General features: G+C 42.9%; 1 protein-coding gene across 1 annotated transcript in view; it reads right to left on the bottom strand.

Moving 5' to 3' along the window:
* Positions 1-17,846, bottom strand: part of A1CF (APOBEC1 complementation factor) — a 76,345-nt gene extending 58,499 nt beyond the window's left edge. The window contains exon 1 of the mRNA XM_039238541.1: positions 17,828-17,846. The gene's annotated coding sequence lies outside the window, so the exon portion shown is untranslated. The remainder of the gene's footprint in view (positions 1-17,827) is intronic.
* Positions 17,847-18,128: the final 282 nt, after the last annotated feature.

Below are 18,128 nucleotides of genomic sequence, written 5' to 3'. Positions count from 1 at the left end.
TGGGAAGGAAAATCTGATTTTTCTGCATCTACAGCTGTGAGGGAAATACAGTATGCTGCCCTTTCTTTACAACCTTCATCTTAAAAAAAAAAAAAAGCCCAATTAAAGATTGAATCTGTAAATTGGGCTCACATGGAGAACCAAATTGTAGAAGGAAAACCATGAAGGGATTTGAGGTGAGAGCTGTCTGATTCACCCAATGGTCCCACCATGTGGGAAGATAAGGAGGCCAGTGGAACATGAGTTGTCAGCTATAGCCACAGACCAAGTGGGAAAAGGAGTTTGTTAAATGCATGGCAGGGAACACACCGTGTGCACAGGTGGAGTAGCTTGGAAAAGCAAAGAGCTGGCGTGCGAGAAGAACAAAATGGGGAGCAAGGGTAAAGACAGGGGTTAAAGTTAGTGGATTTCTTGGTTTTAAAACTAATTATCCACAGCTTCAACAAAAAGGGCAACAAGTATTAACATAATATCTGCTTCGTGCCGGGCACTGTGGGAGACAGTTTAGTCAGGAAATGGAGTTGTTTTGTTGATGGTGTAGTTTCTGTGTGTATTTCATGGACTATTTCCAGAGAGGAGGAATAAGAACACCGGGCAGAAGCAAAGACGCGTTATGACTTGGTCAGCAGATGGGAGGTGTTCCAGGGGCCCTGGGCCAGCAACAGGCCCCGTGTGCTTTTCCCATCAGTGCGTTTCCACCGCTTGTCCCTGGGACCTCTCCAGACCCAAGCCAGGCCTCTCCAGTGTTGGGTTGTGTGCCTGTGTCATATGATGTAGGCTGGACATAACCTTATGTAGCGTGTAAGGTGGACAAGTGGTTTTATCATGAGTTTTGGCCATTCAGTATCTCCTGAGATGTTACACAGAAGGAGTTCCAGACTGCATTGAAATGGTTTGTGAAGGACTCATGACCGAAGTTGATGCATCTGCCTCAAGATGCCAAGTAAATGTTACTGGGCATTCCTTGATAATGAAACAGAAACGAGTTCTAATATTCTCCTTGGAGATACTTACAATCAGTCTCAAGTTTATTGGGAAGTGGATTCATGTGAGAGCTTGTTAGTTGGCCGTGTATCATGAACCATAGCAAAATTAATAGAGAATGCGCATACATCAAATTCCAAAATGTAGCCATAAAAACATCCCACCACGTCCCAAGATTGTGGTGTCTTTTTTTTTTAATTTTTATTTATTTCTAGGAGAGAGAGAGAGACAGCATGAGCAGGGGAGGGTCAGAGAGAGAGGGAGACATAGACTCTGAAACAGGCTCCAGGGTCTGAGCTGGCAGTCAGCACAGAGCCCGACGCGGGGCTCGAACCCACGAACTGCGAGATCATGACCTAAGCAAAAGTCGGACGCTTAACCGGCTAAGCCACCCAGGCACCCCTGTGGTGTCTTATTTTTAAAAAACCAATAAAAAAAAATAAAAACCAGCTAAAAAATTAAATTCACCAGAATCCCTTCTATGTTATTAAGGCATTAGTAATGAATCCTACTTTAATTTGGGCCTGGGCAATTTGAGCCAAGACAAGGCTTAAAATAAAGAAAAACAAAAGTTGTTCAAAGTGGATACATTAACTCAGAATTATAAAAATATAAATCCTCCTCATATATCAGGTTGCACATCCTCAGAGAAAGACAAGCTTGCATTGCAATTTCTGTCCTGCCACCAATGATTTTAACTTTTCTAAGGCCCTGGTTCCGGTTCTAAGAACATGAGTGCAAATACTTAACTTGAAGTTAAAAGTTGTCTTTTAGCAAAGGTTTAAAAAACTCAGAGAATAGGTGTGGAGCACCTACTATAATGTTGGGGACACAGAAGACTCTCAATGAATATTTCCTTCTTGTTTTTTCTCTGCTGCTCTGGCTGGCTTATCTTAGCATCATCTGTGGTCCTCTGCATGACTAGTCTCTTTCTAGAAATTGTCTGAGGTAAAGAGAAGCACAGTATTGAATGTGTTACCTTGACCCCTTTCATGTTGCTTTAATAACTGATCTACCTATTATTTTTTATTGTTTATTTGCTTTTGAGAGAGAGAGAGAGAGAGAGAGAGAGAGAACGCACATGAATGGGGAAGGGGCAGAGAGAGACGGAGATGGAATCTGAAGCAGGCTCCAGGCTCCAAGCTGTCAGCCCAGAGCCCAACATGGGATTCGAACTCATGAACCACGAGATCATGACTCGAGCTGAAGCCAGACACGTAACAGACTGAGCCACCCGACACCTTTGATATTCATAAGGCATTGTAAAAGGCTAACTGGTTATGCTTGGATGGTAGATTAACAAATTGGTTTATAATTCTCATTTGATTATTTTAACTTTCTGCAATACAACTCTCACTCTGATAATTAAAAAAATAAGTTAAATGACGCTAATAAATGAATGTCAATGGAAACAAATCCTCAAAAATAAAGATGTGGTCAAGATTCTATTCTGAGAAAGCTGTTGATCATAATTTAGAAAAAAAATACTAGAAATCACTACAAGTGTCCAACTAAAGAGGCCAGAAAAAGAACAAAGTAGACTTTATGAAATCAGAAGGAATCAAAGTAAAAGTAAATCAGTAAGGCAGAAAAATCTGTAGACTTTATAAATGTAAGGGTTGATCGAAAAGGTTGGCAAATTAGCACCTCTGGTCACCTTGACAAAATGAAAGGGAAAAACCTATTTTAAAAACAGGAGGGAATGGGGTGCCTGGGTGGCTTAGTCAGTTAAGCGTCCGACTTTCGCTTAGGTCATGATCTCGCGTTTCGTGGGTTCGAGCCCCGCGTTGGGCTCTGTGCTGACTGCCAGCTCAGAGCCTAGAGCCTGTTTCAGTCTGTGACTCCCTCTCTCTCTGGCCCTCCCCTGCTCACGCTCTCTCTCTCTCCTAGAAAAAATAAAATAAAAAATAAAGCACCAGGGTAACTTAGCCTGTTTGCTGAAAAGAAAATGAGCTATTAACATCTAAGTAGTGCTGTGGGTAGACTGTGTGATGATTCACTTGGACACATGCAGGATCTGATCGCCTTTGGACATGGTCCAAAATGGATACACAGTCATTGCCATCTCTCTGCTATGCAGTTGGCCATACATACCCTCCTCCCACCCCCACCCCAAAACCTCATCCCTCACACTCCTTGGCAGAATGTGGAGCCTTTAGAAGTGACCAGGTGAGGGGTGCCTGGGTGGTTTAGTCGGTTGAGCGTCCGACTTTCGCTTAGGTCATGATGTCGCGGTTCATGGGTTCGAGACCCGCGTCGGGCTCTGTGCTGACTGCCAGCTCAGAGCCTGGAGCCTGTTTCAGAGTCTGTGTCTCCCTCTCTCTGACCCTCCCCTGCTCATGCTGTCTCTCTCTCTCTCTCCTAGAAATAAATAAAAATATTAAAAAAAAAAAGAAGTGACCAGGTGATGTTTCACTTGGCAGGGTGTGACTTGAATTCCATGTGAATTTCTATTCTTATAATTAAAGTGTTGGTTCATTTATCCCATTGACCTTTAGCTCTTCTGGATTGCAGGCAGCCGGAGGGGAGAGAGTCGGCTTGGAGCCACTTGTCTGACGTAGCGCAATGATGACTAATAGATGCAAGTACTTCCGATAGGCACCAAACACAACTATTTTGGGAGCAGGGTCTCCTCTCTGTCCCTCTGCCTCCATCTTCAAATGTCCACACAGGTCTCTTTTCCTTTCCTTTCTTTTACTCTCTTTCTTTAATCCCTTTACTTAGTTCTCTCTCCTCCTTTGGTGACAACCCTGGCCAAAGAAATTGCTGATTCCACCTGGAAGGTATATCCTACTTTTTAAAAAATGTGTTTTTATGTATTTATTTTGAGAGAGATAGAGATAGACCGTGAGCAGGGTAAAGGTACAGAGAGAGGGGAGAGAGGATCCCAAGCGGGCTCCACACTGTCAGCACAGAGCCCTACATGGGGCTGTGAGATCATGACCTGAGCCAAAATCAAGAGTCAGATGCTCAACTAATGGAGCCCCCAGGTGCCCCAGGTATATCCTGCTTTTAAGATGAAGTGTTAACAGCTGTAGAGAAATGGTGTTGATGGAAGCTAGTTTGTCAGGAAACAGTTATTTTTGCAAAGATGCTTCTGGCCAGCTGATACTTTGATGATTGTCTGTTGGTGTTTAAATCTATCTACTTTCTTATCTGGAGTCATTTGAAGTTCTAGATAGAGGAACTTAAAATAGCAAAACCTATGATACTGGGGAAATTGCACTGTCATAAAAATATATATGGAAAAAATAAAACTATATCAGAAAAAGTTCAGTTGGAATGAATGACTTAAGATTATCAGAGAAAAACAAGCAGATGTGTAATAGTCAAATGAGTATATTATAATTTATGTGTGTTCCCTTGTCTTCCTGGACTAAAGTTCAGCACATAAATATGCAAGGGGTGAGAAGGTTTTTTCAATTCTTTTTTTAAAAGTTTTTTAGTTTTGAGAGAGAGAGAGCAGGGGAGGGGCCGAGAGAGAGGGAGAGAAAGAATCCCAAGCAGGCTCTCTGCAGTCAGCATGGAGCCTGATGCAGGGCTCGAACACACGAACTACAAGATCATGACCTGAGCCAAAACCAAGTCAGATGCTTAACCAACTGAGCCACCCAGGTGCCCTGCTTCTTTTTATTTTTTCTAAGCATGAATTCGAAACCAGGAATCAGACACAATCTCATTTGAGAAGAACAAGTTACCCGAACTCTTGGGAAAGTGAAGCAGGTCCATCTGGTCCACAGATTATCATTCTTGCAAAACAGTCCTGACATCTAGACATTCTTTCTGTTTTGTTTGAGGGTAAAGTAATTTCACATAGACAATATATTTTCAATAAATGTATTTAAAATTGCATAATTTGTGGTCCAGTGGAATTACCTCCTGCTTTTTTCAAAACTTATATTTAAGGAGATAAAATAGAAGTACGTTTGATCTGCTTCAAAAGACATTACCCATTTATTTGCTTAAAATGCCCTTTAAATACCAACAAGAAGCCATTAAATCCTGGAGCTTTGGCCAAGACTGTAAATTACACAAGGAAAGGTAGGCAAGGATGCATTAACCTACGCATGTTTTGTCAAAATAGGACTTGGAGATTTAACTGCAAGTACTCCTGAATTTTAGCAAGCCCTGTTCACACCATTACGTCTCCCCCTCCTCCATTTTTATCATGTGCTGAGAAATAGCCTCTCTGTATGTGATCCTCTTGGAAGCTGCGTCTGGTTTGAATGAATCCCTTCTTCGTGACTTGCCCTTACTTAACAAGCAGGGCCCTAGCCTTAAAATATTGTACCACTGCACAGCACACTCCAAAGTGGCATGAAGAAAGTCATTTGAGAATCGCTCTAGCCGATGGGAGCTGACGACAGAGAAAAGGTGCAGGAGAAAGGACAGATGGACTCCCTGCCTGGCTTTGCGTTATAATCACTTGTACCTGGGAAGCATCCTCCTCACCCCAGAGGGATTAGAGTCACCTGGTCTGCAGTGGGGCCCCGGAAAAGATACATTGTAAGCCTCCAAAGTGACACTGATGGACAGCTGAGGTTGAACTGCTGAATTAAGCTCCAAGCTATATGTGTTCAGTGTCAAAACCAAAAAACGGACAGCCATTGAATTTATTCCACCCGCCAAATAGATGGTATAGATATCACCTACAGAAAAATGTAAAGAGAAGAAAAAGCCTATAAAAGAAAGGTAGAGACTAGATTATAGGGGAAAAGGGGGATGATTCCAAATTTTCTCTCATAGTTGTTTACATTTGCATCATTTCTAAGGAATAAATCTTTTCCTAAGCTAGGATTTAGAAATAAAAACTTTGAAATACCAAAAAAAAAAAAAAGTTCTTACTAGATTCTGGCTCAAATGGTTTGTTTTCAATTCCGTTTCCATGGGGACTGGCCCATGCAGTATTTATATTCCCACTGTGGCTGTGCATGTGGAGAGGAAGCAGAAGTGAGACAGAATGAATGGGGTGTGGGCAGTGAGCAAAGATGGTGTCGAGGGGCCAAGAGGCTGTGCTGGAGGGAGGAGCTGGGTCAGGGGAAACCCCTCCGCAGGTCCAGAACTCTCCTGCTGGGGCCCGCATCCGGAACAGCCTCCTGGTCAAGTCCCATCTTGGCGTTTATCCGGCCTTGTGTACAGACATATTCTCACCTGCTGCTCCTCTTAGAACCCTCCCCTCACCTCCCTCCCCTTGTTCCGTTACTGGACGTAACCTGAACTCACAGTGTACAGAGAAAGAGGCCCTGCCTCTGACCGTCTGGCTCAGACTCCCTGAAAGATTCCTTCCAATATTCTTTTGTCAAAAACCCTCATCGGCCTCATCACTGACCACAGAGGAATAGTCCATCCCCTCAGCCTGACTTCTGTGCCCGCCATCCTCTGGCCCTAAGTCCACTTTTCTGGTCACGTTCCAGGACAAGTCAAGAGTATTTATTCTGTGCTTCTCCCAGACCCACCAGTTACTTCTTAGGTTCTTTGTTCCTGGTTCCCATTTGCCATGTGCCTAGTTCCCATGCTTCCTTCCACAGTCTTCCTGGCCGAGACAAATTCAAGGTCCTTCTGAGTGTGTGTGGTTATATAGGTATACATGTATGAAGGCACAATGTGTGTGTGTGTAGACATGAATGTGCATATACTCACAAATGTGAGTAAATTCCTGGTGTCTAGGGTTGGTAGCATGACGTCACACAGGAGACTTCTCAATACACCCCCTTCCTTTTGTTACTGACTCTGACCCTGCCATCTTTTTTTTTCTTTTCACTGTTTATTTATTGTTGAGACAGAGAGAGAGACAGAGTATGAGTGGGGGAGGGGCAGAGAGAGAGGGAGACACAGAATCTGAAGTAGACTTCAGGCTCTGAGCTGTCAACACAGATCCGGATGCGGGGCTTGAACCCATAAACTGTGGGATCATGACCTGAGCTGAAATTAGATGCTTAACTGACTGAGCCATCCAGGAGCCCCATGTCCCCACCACTTCTTTACAAATCCTTCAGCCTTGGCTCAGCTTGGGTGAGAATATCAGAAACTCTGAAAGAGAGACCTTCCATTGTGACCTTTTGTTGGTAATGCCAAAGGCTGAGAGATGAACAAGTCTTTTAATCCAAAAATGATCTGGGAAAGCGTGAGTAGCAGGTGGAAATTGCATGTGTAAGAGGAGGAAGTGGGAGATGGGGAAGAAATGGAGAGCTTTGCAATCAGACAACATAGGAACTCTACGCCCTTAAGGTTCTGTGATGGCTAATTTTATGTGTCAACTGGAATGGGCCATAGGCCCAGACATTTGGCTTCATATTATTCTGGGTGTGCCTGTAAAAGGTCCTTCTGGATGAGATATGTTTAAATGGTAGACTGAGTAAAGCAGATTGTGTTCCCCAACTGGGGGTGGGTCTCTCATCCAATCAGTTGAAGACCAGAATAGAACAAAAAGGTTGAGTGGGAGGGAACCTCACTTTCCCGGGGACATCAAACTTTTCTGGATTTTAGACTTGAGCTAAACACTGGCTCTTGTGTCTCATGCCTGCTCACTTTCAGACTGGAGGTCGCATCATCTGTCCTGGGTCTCCAGCTTTCCAGCTTCAGGGTTTGGGGCTTCTTCACCTCCATACTCACTCAAGCAAGCCAACCACGTATAATAAATCTCTTTAGATGGAAGATAGATGTATCTTAGAGGTGCTAGTAACTGGTACTGGTATCTTACAGGTACTAGAACAATGACAAGAATAAAATCGTTTTTGTATATGCACCGAAATCCCAATTGGAATGCCAGCTCTGACTCTCTGGAGAACACTGGTTAATGCATATACATGAATGGTTTTGGCGCTGTCACGTTTCCAGTAACTGTAAGATTAGGCTACAGATGGCTACTGTGTCCTCTTCACTCAGTAATGATACCCAACTCTTCCCACCATGCCTGACTCTCTTAATGATCCCTGGGAAAGACAACTGGCAGAGGTTAGAGATTCTAGAATGGCCTTAGAACAATAGAGTTTCTTTGCACATACATTTAATTTCTAAGTTGATGTAGAAATTGGGAAAGTGGACATCACAGTATGCAATGTAGATGTTTTTCAGCCTAAAAGCAGATGTTTATTCAATAGCTCTGGGACCAATTATTTGTGTGGCTGATTACAGGGGTTTGATGAGCTGTGAGTGCTGTATTTCATTCATTCTCGGACTTGTGTTATGATGTCTCTTCTCTCCAGCTGAGATTGTCCTCTTGAACTTAATTGCTGCATCTGGTTTCCTCAGACCAATTTGGAACAATTAGGTTGAACACTCCATTCTCACCATGACTGCCAACCACTGATTAATAAAATATGTTTGGTCCCTGAGTGAAGCTTACAAAAATCCAACTATCTAAAGCTCCGTATTGCAGTAACCCTGGGGCAATCTGATGCTTGTAATGAAAGACAGCCTTATGTTTCCTTTTAAGGAACCAGATTATAGAAGTTCTGATTTTATGCAATTTACATGCCTTGGTGTAAATTGTCCTAAATTCTTTCTCCTTATTTCTATTCAGCCACAAGGTCTGATAATTTGCCTTTCTCTTGAATTCCCATGGACGTTAATTAACATGTATACAACCATCATTTCATACCTGGATTTTTGTCTTACCCTAACCTCTGGCCTTTTTTCTAACTCTAATATCGTCCGCATAGCACTCGTTAATTTTCTCAACCATTTTGTTATGTTACTTTCCTACTAAAAGACTTTCCATGGTCCCTATTCTCCAACTCTATCAACCCATGCCATCACCTATCAAATATACCCAACTTTATTTTCCAGTGTATAGCTTCTCTCTACTCAGACTAACCCGGAATCCTAGGAGTCAGGAGAAGAAGGGAGACAGGGACTCTAGGGGACCAAAGTATATGTGAAACAGCATGGACGGTGGAGAAGTTGAGTAGGGTTGTAATGTTGAATGCAGGTGGAGTGGAGGGGATCAGGTTTGGGAGTGACAACAGGTAAGGCCAGTGGGACAGGCAAGAATGAAACCAATACTGACACGATGGACTTTTCTGGTCTTATTATGAAGTCAGCACGGAAGAATTCCAACAGGTCCCTGTGTACTTTAGGAAGATGATTCCGTGAGTGTTGCTGACAATGTATCAGAGGCAGAAAGAGTGGTTTAGGGACAGATGGGAAAAAGGAAAGGTCCAGCTATGACTGTAGAGGTGAGGATGAAGAGATGGAGGGCCAGAACCTCTCCAGGATGGGCATCCATCTTTTCAGCTCCAGCCCTTACACTGGGCCTGACAATTAGTAGACTCTTTATCGTACGTATTTACTGAGCTGAATGTGAAACTTTATGTAGCTTCTCCGACTACTCCAGACTTTGTTCTCTCTGTCCTAACTTTCTAGTTTCACCACATGATGATGAAATACACAGTATTTTGCTCTTTGTTGTTTATTATGGATTCCCAAGTTGGAGGGTGGTGTAGGAGGCAAACCAAAGGATCATGGATTTAGGGCGACTCAGTTTCCAGTGTTGGAGCTCTACCTTTAAGAGCTTTGTAAACTTTGTAAAAATTGGACCAGATCCCAATTTCTTCATTTCAAAATTGGGGATCATGATCCCTACCTCATTGTGTGGCTATAGTGAGGCAAAAAGAGAGAGCAAGTACACAGCCCAGACATAGGTACATGGCACTCCATGATGTTTTCCTTTACCTCTTCCACCTGTCTTTCTCTCCCTAGTCAGGCACCTCTTTTATTCCACAGACAATATTGTGAATCTGTTATGTGCAGAGCAATGTGTTTCGTCTGTGAACTGAAAAATAAATTGGATACCTTTCTTGCCTTAGTGTAGCACAGTAAATAATATTCATTTTCCAGCAAAGTAAGAGACTTTGGAGAAGGGAGAGATGAGCTATCCTGGACCTGGAATGGGAGCTCCGGGGAAAACCTTCATGGGCCCCTTGAAGTTATAGGGACACCAGCATATCTTTGTACCCAACACAGCATCTAGAATAATGCTGAGCTCAATCAAGGGATAAACTAGTCAGCCTCAGTGGACAGATTAGCAGAGTAATCCCAAGAGATTACCCCTTCCTGCCCTTCCAGCCAGCCATTCCTCTTAAAGTAGATGCAAATCCCTAACCTCTTCCTCAATAGACTCGACGCTCCATTTGGCCCCTGCCCCCATAATTTCTCTTCAGAAATCTATTGCCTTGCCTGTGCTGGGGGTCAGGGTGACTAACTGGGGGACAGGTTGTATTCTTTCAGGCCTGCATTTTTGTCACATCAGTAACCATGCTATTCTTCAATCTGCATCTTTGCGAGTGGCTTTGAGGACTGATGGGTCCTTGTTGTAAGGATGCAGATAAAATGGGCCAAGAGGCTTGCACTCTGGGGCAAAGATCCAGATTTCTATTCTGCTTCCTTGCTAATTACCCAGGTTCCTTCAAATCATCTTATACCAACTTAATCAGGAGCCCCTGCCTTTGATGCAATCCATCTCTGCCTTGGAAAAACAACAACACTGTCAGGGAGAAATCGTACCTAACTTGCTCCACAGGCCAGTGGTGAGGAGAGTTATTTCTCAGCTACCTGACCTCCAGTCTAAAAAATAATTTTCTACAGGTTGAACCCATAGCCCATCTCTCTCTTTCTCTCTCTCTAGCCATTTTGTTCTAGGAAAGCACTATGTAATCAACACAGGAATGAGATGATTATTATAGATGCAATATCCAAGGTTTGTGCACGTGTGTTTGCTATTGTACTAAGCACTTCATGTGTAATTTCTGATCTCATCCACAAAATAACCATGATTTTTCAGAAGAGGAAACAGGCACAGAGAAGTTAAATCAGTGGCCAAAGGTCACATTGCTGGGAAATGGTGGGGCCAGGATTCAAGCTCAGCCATTCTGGGTCTTGAGCCTCCAGCTTTAGCAGTAGTACTATTTCTCTTCGCTATATGCCGTGTGCGAATCTATCCATTAGATCCCCATGCTTTCAGGAATCTTTTGAAATATTGACATTCTAAATTATTATTACAGGAAGTATTTGACTTTGCAGCTTGTTTTGAAAGGCAAGTGAAAATAAGAGTTTCTAGACATGGTAGGTTTTTCTCCTACCTGAAAATATCCGACAGGGCCATGAAATAGCGATTCTTGGATGATTCCAATTCTAGTCAGTGCACCTGTATTAAGTACCTGTTCTGCAGTGAGGCAGAGATGTGGGGAAAATTCCTATCTGGTAAGTGTGATGCTCAACTGTCTATAATAATAATTCAACATGAAGAAGTAAACTCTTCCTCAAAGATGAGACAAAAAGCTGTCGTACAAATACTTAAATTATCTTCTAGTTCCCTACGACATGTTCATCCTTGACCACTTGTCGTCTCCATCCCCTCTTCCCCACCATCACAACCTACCTGTTCTAAGTGCCTTCCTGCAAGGCTTCACCGGGCTAGGTGATCTGCTGAGTGATTTTAGGCTAATGTGTTCCTGAATGTGAACACCTCCAAGTGGACCTATCATTCATGGCCTGTATCCAGGGTAATTTGTATTTGAGTATGGAAACATGCTCTTATTATCCTAAATGAATAATTCCATTGAGGCTCCTGGAGCTGTTATTTGGGAACATCTGGGTCTCCATTTAAAGCCCCAAATTAGGTCAGTTTAAATATGGGGCTCCCTTAGCATTTATAGACCCAGCAGCCCAGTTATTCTTTCCCCAGGGACAAGGGTGTGCCCTCCAGGAGGGAGGGGCCTCGGCTTCAGACACTAGCAGAATTTGGGCCTCAGGCAGCCCCGTTGTTCAGCACAAGTACCCTGCAGTATTGGAAGTGCCTTGCTGGGTTCCTGGTGCCTGTTCCTGCACGTGTCTCCTGTGATCTGGGCCTGAGGCTCTCGCAAAGTCACGAAAGGGGTCTCTTCAGCTGAGTCTCTGGCTGTGTCCGTTTGTGAGTCTGGGCCTAGCGAGGATGGTGGGACTCAGAGAAAAGGCAGTTCTCCTCAGTGGTCCTGGTAGTCTGTCTCCCGGGGTTCATGTACAGAGTCAGGCTGAACAGAAGTGTGGTACTGTGAGGGGTCGTATAAGGCGCAGGACCTGCCTGGAGGGTTAGGGGTCTGCACTTGGGTTCTTACAACAACAAAAACTATCTTTTATCCTTGGGAAACTCCTTTAGCTTTTCTCTGTCCAATAATGGACCTCAAAAATTTAGTTGTAGTTCCAAGATTCAGCGCTTCTCAGTGCTCCATTCATACTCTGTTTGCAGAGCCCTATGTGTCAGCTGGTTGGGGCTCACTCCTGTTTCCACCGCTTTCTATTTTATTATTTTATTTTATTTTATTTTATTTTATTTTATTTTATTTTTTATTTTATTTTATTTTATTTGTTTATTTTTATTTTATTCTATTTTTATCTTATTTTTAGAAAATTTTAAAAAATGTTTTTATTTTATTTTTGAGAGAGAAAGAGCATGAACAGGGGAGGGGCAGAGAGAGAGACACACAGAATCTGAAGCAGGCTCCAGGATCTGAGCTGTCAGCACAGAGTCCGAGGCAGAGCTTGAACCCATGAAACGTGAGATCATGACCTGAACCAAAGTTGGGCACTTAACCCGCCGAGGCACCCAGGGGTCCCTGCACTGCTTTTTAGCCATGTGTAACCTTGGGCACATTTCTCCACGTTCCTAAGCCTTGACCTCTTTATTGGAAAACGGTATAGCAATAACACCTATTGCACAGAATTCCACAGGGTTGAATGAGTTAGTCTATGTGCCTGGCACGTGGCAGAAGCTATGTCAGGGCCTAAGAGCTATTATTCATATCGTTGTTACCATCAGGATAGGGTGCCGGTTCCCACTCGTTGGCAATAAACACCTGCATGTGAGGCACTGGTGGGGATCTTCAGGAAAGAGAGTTCCAGACACCGTCACTTCTATGTGTCCACAGTTCCTCCTTCCATGGTATCAGACTCTGTTCCCTGACTTCCAGGACAAGTAATCAGAGGTATGAGGTTTAAATAACTCTGAGAAGCCAATTTGCTTTGTGCAGAAGCCAATTCACCCAGCTAGAAAAGTGAGCACTAAACACAGTCCTGATAGAAAAACAGGATGGAAGAATCTTAAGGTGTGTTGAAGGGAATGAACACCAGTTGCCTTGATGCATGATAGTCTGCAAGTGCCATGCCGGTGTCTGAGGACATAGCACAGAGTCCCTTCCTTCCCCACGTCCTCTGGGTTGGTCAAGCACGTGCACAGCTTCAAATATTTTTTTAGGGTCCTTTCCATGAAACTAGGTTTTCGCTCACCTTCCACGGGGATTCTTAACTTTTCTGCCTAGTTTCATCTTGGCTCTCAGCTCAGCACCGAGTCAGTTATGTCCAGTGCAGTAGGTGAAGCCTCCATACGCAATCCACCCTCTACTGTGTGAGCCCAGCTCTGCTGCTAAACTCTAGTGGTCAACTTGCAGTTAGCTAGCTCTGTATGATTGGGAAAACAAGAAATGACTTGGTGACCTGGCAGAAAGTAGTTGAGTTGAGTTGACAGGGAAGAAATGTGGCACTAAAAAGAGTCTAAATGCTTCTGCATAAAATGCTTTGTAAACTAGAATATTCTATAGGAGTAAGGTATTACAGTGGGTAATTCTGCTATGTAAGTGTTCTTTGAATCACTTTGGGCATCCCAAAACAATGATCCTTTTAACTGCTGGTATAAGAGGGGGCATCACCAAATCACTGAAGATGGGGTTTTATAGAATCACGAGCCAGTTGGGTCACTTGATTATCCCCCCTGGCCAAACTGTCACGTGCCGATTCTCTTACCCATGTTATTTCTGGGGGCACAACCCTATACATAACCTTGCAAAATAGAGGGTGTTAAATTAGTCCTTATTAGTGCCTTCTGAATATTACCAGGGAGGGAGCCTTGTTGGAATAAATAAACCTGGAAAATAGTTTCCATGTGATTTAAGAAAATTTTTTTAAAATATTTTATTTATTTCTGAGAGAGAGAGACAGCATGAGCAGGGGAGGGTCAGAGAGAGAGGGAGATACAGAATCTGAAACAGGCTCCAGGCTCTGAGCTAGCTGTCAGCACAGAGCCTGACGTGGGGCTCAAACCCATGAACTGTGAGGTCATGACCTGAGCCGAAGTTGGACGTTTAACCAACTGAGTCACCCAGATGCCCCTCCATGTGATTGTTAATAACTACATATATTAAATTCCCTGTACATATCCATATAAGGGAAAAAAGATAAGTTTATATATCTTTAAAAAAATTCAAATTAAAGGGGCACCAGGATGGCTCAGTAGGTTGAATATCTGACTCTTGATTTTAAGTCAGGTCATGCTCTCATGGTTCGTGAGTTTGAGCCCCATATTGGGCTCTGCGCTGGTGCTGGGGAAGCTGGTTGAGATTTTCTGTCTGTCTCTCTGCCTCTCTGTCCCGACTCCCCCTAAAAATAGGTAGGTAAACTTTAAAAAAAATCAAATTAGGGAGCTCAAGATACCAGCATATTTTAGTCACGGCAGCCATTTTTATAAAAGGAAATCTCTAAATTTTTGGTTTGGGTCAATCAAAACGATTCCACACAGACCCTTAATTTATTAAATTAAAACATTTACATAGTTCTTAAAGCTGAGATCCTCACTGGATTGGGTTGGATGGGCTAGAATGATAGATACATGAGCTCTCCTGGTCCAATCAGCAGGAGACATTGGTTAGCAGCTGCCTGGATCCTACAGTAGCAGGCCATTGGGCAGGTGGGATTTAGATTTCTGTTATGTAAAGTCACTGCAGTGGTGCTTTCTGGGGGGCTGGGGTGGGGTGGGGGGGACTGTTAGAATTGCACTTTAGAGGAGCCTGGTTACTGTTTCCATGAATAAGATCAAATGGTGTTTATCCTCCGTCGATCAATACCGTCTTGTTTGAACTGATTGAGTCATTTAGAGACACATCAGGTAATGAAAACGATTGTGCAATAGTACCCAGCGTGCTACCCCGCTTGCCGAGGGATGACAGTATTTTAAAAGACAGTTACCGAAACCGATTTGTAACATCAAGAGGCCGGGTGATGAAATGAACAACCGCTCTCAACAGGCCGCCTTGAGGATTTTGCTGCAAAGGGCATTGGGCTTTGAGCCAAGCACTTCCTTGAGCACCTTTCTCTAAAATAAAAGTGTACTGTGCTTTATCGCTGTTGCTGCTGTCTGCTTAGAATAAAAGAAAATAAGGTTTTTGTTTTTTTTTTTGGTCTTTTTATCTGAATAAATAGAATATGGTTACCATTGGTGGCTGATCAGAACTTTATTATTTGTGTATAGGTTTTGATTGAAACTGTATCAGTATAGTTTTGACAAAAAGCAGCTGAAGGGTAGGTTGGGAAAGTCTCAGGAAATTTTGCTGGAGGTTGTTCCAAATAGAGAGATGGGAAGGGGAGAGCGTTTGGCTGAATTCCTCCCGTGTGCCCCCACTGGCGCTTGAACCGTTTTGCTCTGTCATCTTGTTAAATCCTCACTATATTCTGTGGGGCAGGTGCTACTCTCATTGCTCACTTGAGGAATCTGAGGTTCAGGGAAGTCAAGTAGTGTGCCTGAGGCCACACAGCGAAGGAGCTTGGGAACAGGCCTTCCCAGCTCTGTCAGAGGAAGAGTCTGGTGTTGTTCCTATACTTAATTTGGAAAGTCTCAAAGAGAGACACGCCTTGTTTGACGGAAGATAGCTCGGCTCTCAGGTCCCCTAGATATTTTCAGGTGTGATACTTGCAATTGCTTCTGGTTTTATGGGCTATAAAAATGATTTGTTCTTACTTAATCTGTGTTCTGAAGACTACCATTTCTGAGACATGTTAGTAGATGTTCCTGAGTGATGTTCTGTTATAAATGAAGCTGAGGAAGCAAAACACCGCCCACTCCTAGATGCACACAAGAAGTGGATACATTTACACACAGAGTAAGTCCCCAGTCCCTGCAAGTACAATTATGATGGCTACATGCGGACCACCTGGTTGGGGAGGTGGACTCCTAACTGGGTGATGTCCAGCCTGGTGGGTAACTAATCTGTGCTCAACTTTCTCATTAGTAAAATGTTATAATAGTGTCTTACCTTCTATGGCTGTTCTTAGAATAATGTAGATAAACAGGAGTGGACTTGGGAATATCGTGCTTAATAAATGCCTGCAGTTATTATTACTCCAAACATTCATGTAATAAGAAGACCTGCTTTAACCTAACTGCCTTTCCTCAACCTGACAGTGGGGTTGCTTTTTGGTGGGCCACATTTATTAACATCCACTGAATACAGTGTAGGACATTTTGTATTTGAGACAACACAAAGACAATTTGGGATTAGCCCACTGAAAAATAGTAACTAAATATTCAATAATAATAACAACAATAACAATGACAACATCAATAGCAACTCTTCAGTGATTCCCTATCCATCATGTCAGTTCATATTTTCTTTTCCTTTCTTTTTGCCAATTCTCTTCCCCCTTCCCTTACACCTGATAAATAATAAGTTGGAACAGTAGAATGTGAGAATGGTGTCAAATGGGCAGCATTAATATAATTCTGGAAAACAGGGCCCTGAAAAATAATCCAATGCCTCATGTCTATTATTCTGTATTCAGCCGGGGAAGGCCTTGGCACCCCAACAAGTAAGTGCTCTCAGTATCTCCAAATCTACATTCCTATTGCATACACCTCAACACGTCTTACAAAGGATGCTTCAGACCAGACCAACACATCTCTGAAACTGCTAAATTATAATGAAAGCAGAGTCTGTCAATGTGTGTTTTGCGAAACACGAACCCTGCACACTGCACAAATAGTGCTGTGTTCCTCACCTTCCGGGAGATACACAATGCACATCTGACAAATCCTACGCAAATACACCTGTTTAACTTAGAGCCCAGTTTCTCCTTGGAGTTTATTTTAATCATCCCAGAACAAAAGTATTTCAGTCAGAGTTTAAGAGATTTCTGGTAGGAATTGTTATTCCTGGTAAGTGCTCTGACCGATATCTCTCTTTAGATAAAATCACATCATATTTTGATCGTGAATCATCTTTTTGAGGAGAACAAAATGATCCTGTGAAAATAGATTTGCGGCAGCACTTGCCTAAGCCATTGCCAAAGAAAAAGACCTAATAATTAGCTCTCCCCAAGGTTGAGATTTAACACACTCAAAGCCAATCCTTTTCCATGATTATTTTTGTTTTTTGTTTTTGATTTTTATTTTTTCTGTGAATGAAAAGCAAATAGCTTAGGACATTCCTTTGGTGAGTAGGATCCTGGAAAAAGACATAGCAAGAATTCACCAAAATGATTTTGCATGGGTTTCTTTTCTGTGGAGTTTTGCGTTTTAGGTTTTGGTTTTTGGTGGTTGTGAAGGGTAAGAGAGAGGGAAGGAGAAAATTGAATATACAAGATCTCAAGTATAATAGGAATCGTGGCCTACACTGGGGACTCAGTATCTGCTAGTGATATTAATGCTATTTCTCCTGTAATTACATTTTTTATGTTTCCGGGGGGTGCTAGGATCAGGACAGTCGACCACAATTTTCCCAGCTGTCTGGCTACTGCTAAATATACTTCTCAAAAACATTAGCCCTACTCTTGAACCTAGAGTGGTAAATCTACTTTTTAGCCTCAGAATTGGATTAAACCAAGTAGCAGAAGATGGCTGCCATTTCATCCTGAGATTATGTGATGATTCCAGTCTATTCCTTTGTTTTTAGGTGGCTCCATTCATATCAAAACAGCCAGAAAATGCCCTGAATTAGGCTCCAGAGTAGAAGAGGGTAGAAGCTGTTCTCACTGCATTTCCACTAAGCCTCACTGCACAGTTTCCCAGAGTTGAAGCAGAAAAAGCAAAACGCATGCACCGTACCTGAGTGATTTCAGAGATCCCCACCCGGAAAAGGTTTCCTTGATTATGGCGAGTTCAACGTGTCACTCTGGTTATGCCCTAATCATCATATCAAACTCCAAAGGTTCAGTGGCTTAAGGTTTGGTTTACAATTCCTGGGAGTTAAACTTTAACCCGCCCTGTCCCTCACGTCCATGCAGCCCTTTGACCAGATAATTGGGTCACCACAGACCAGCAGAATCGACCAAACGACCGTGAGCATTTGTTCACAGCGTTGAAATACATTTTGTGTTAAAAACCATTGACATGAATATTATTTTGA

The sequence above is a fragment of the Hyaena hyaena genome, unplaced genomic scaffold, assembly GCF_003009895.1.
Source record: "Hyaena hyaena isolate Hyena2069 unplaced genomic scaffold, ASM300989v1 scaffold_141, whole genome shotgun sequence".
NCBI classification, from domain to species: Eukaryota; Metazoa; Chordata; class Mammalia; order Carnivora; family Hyaenidae; genus Hyaena; species Hyaena hyaena.
Note: the sequence above shows the minus strand (reverse complement) of the source record. Positions and strands in the feature narration are given on the sequence as shown.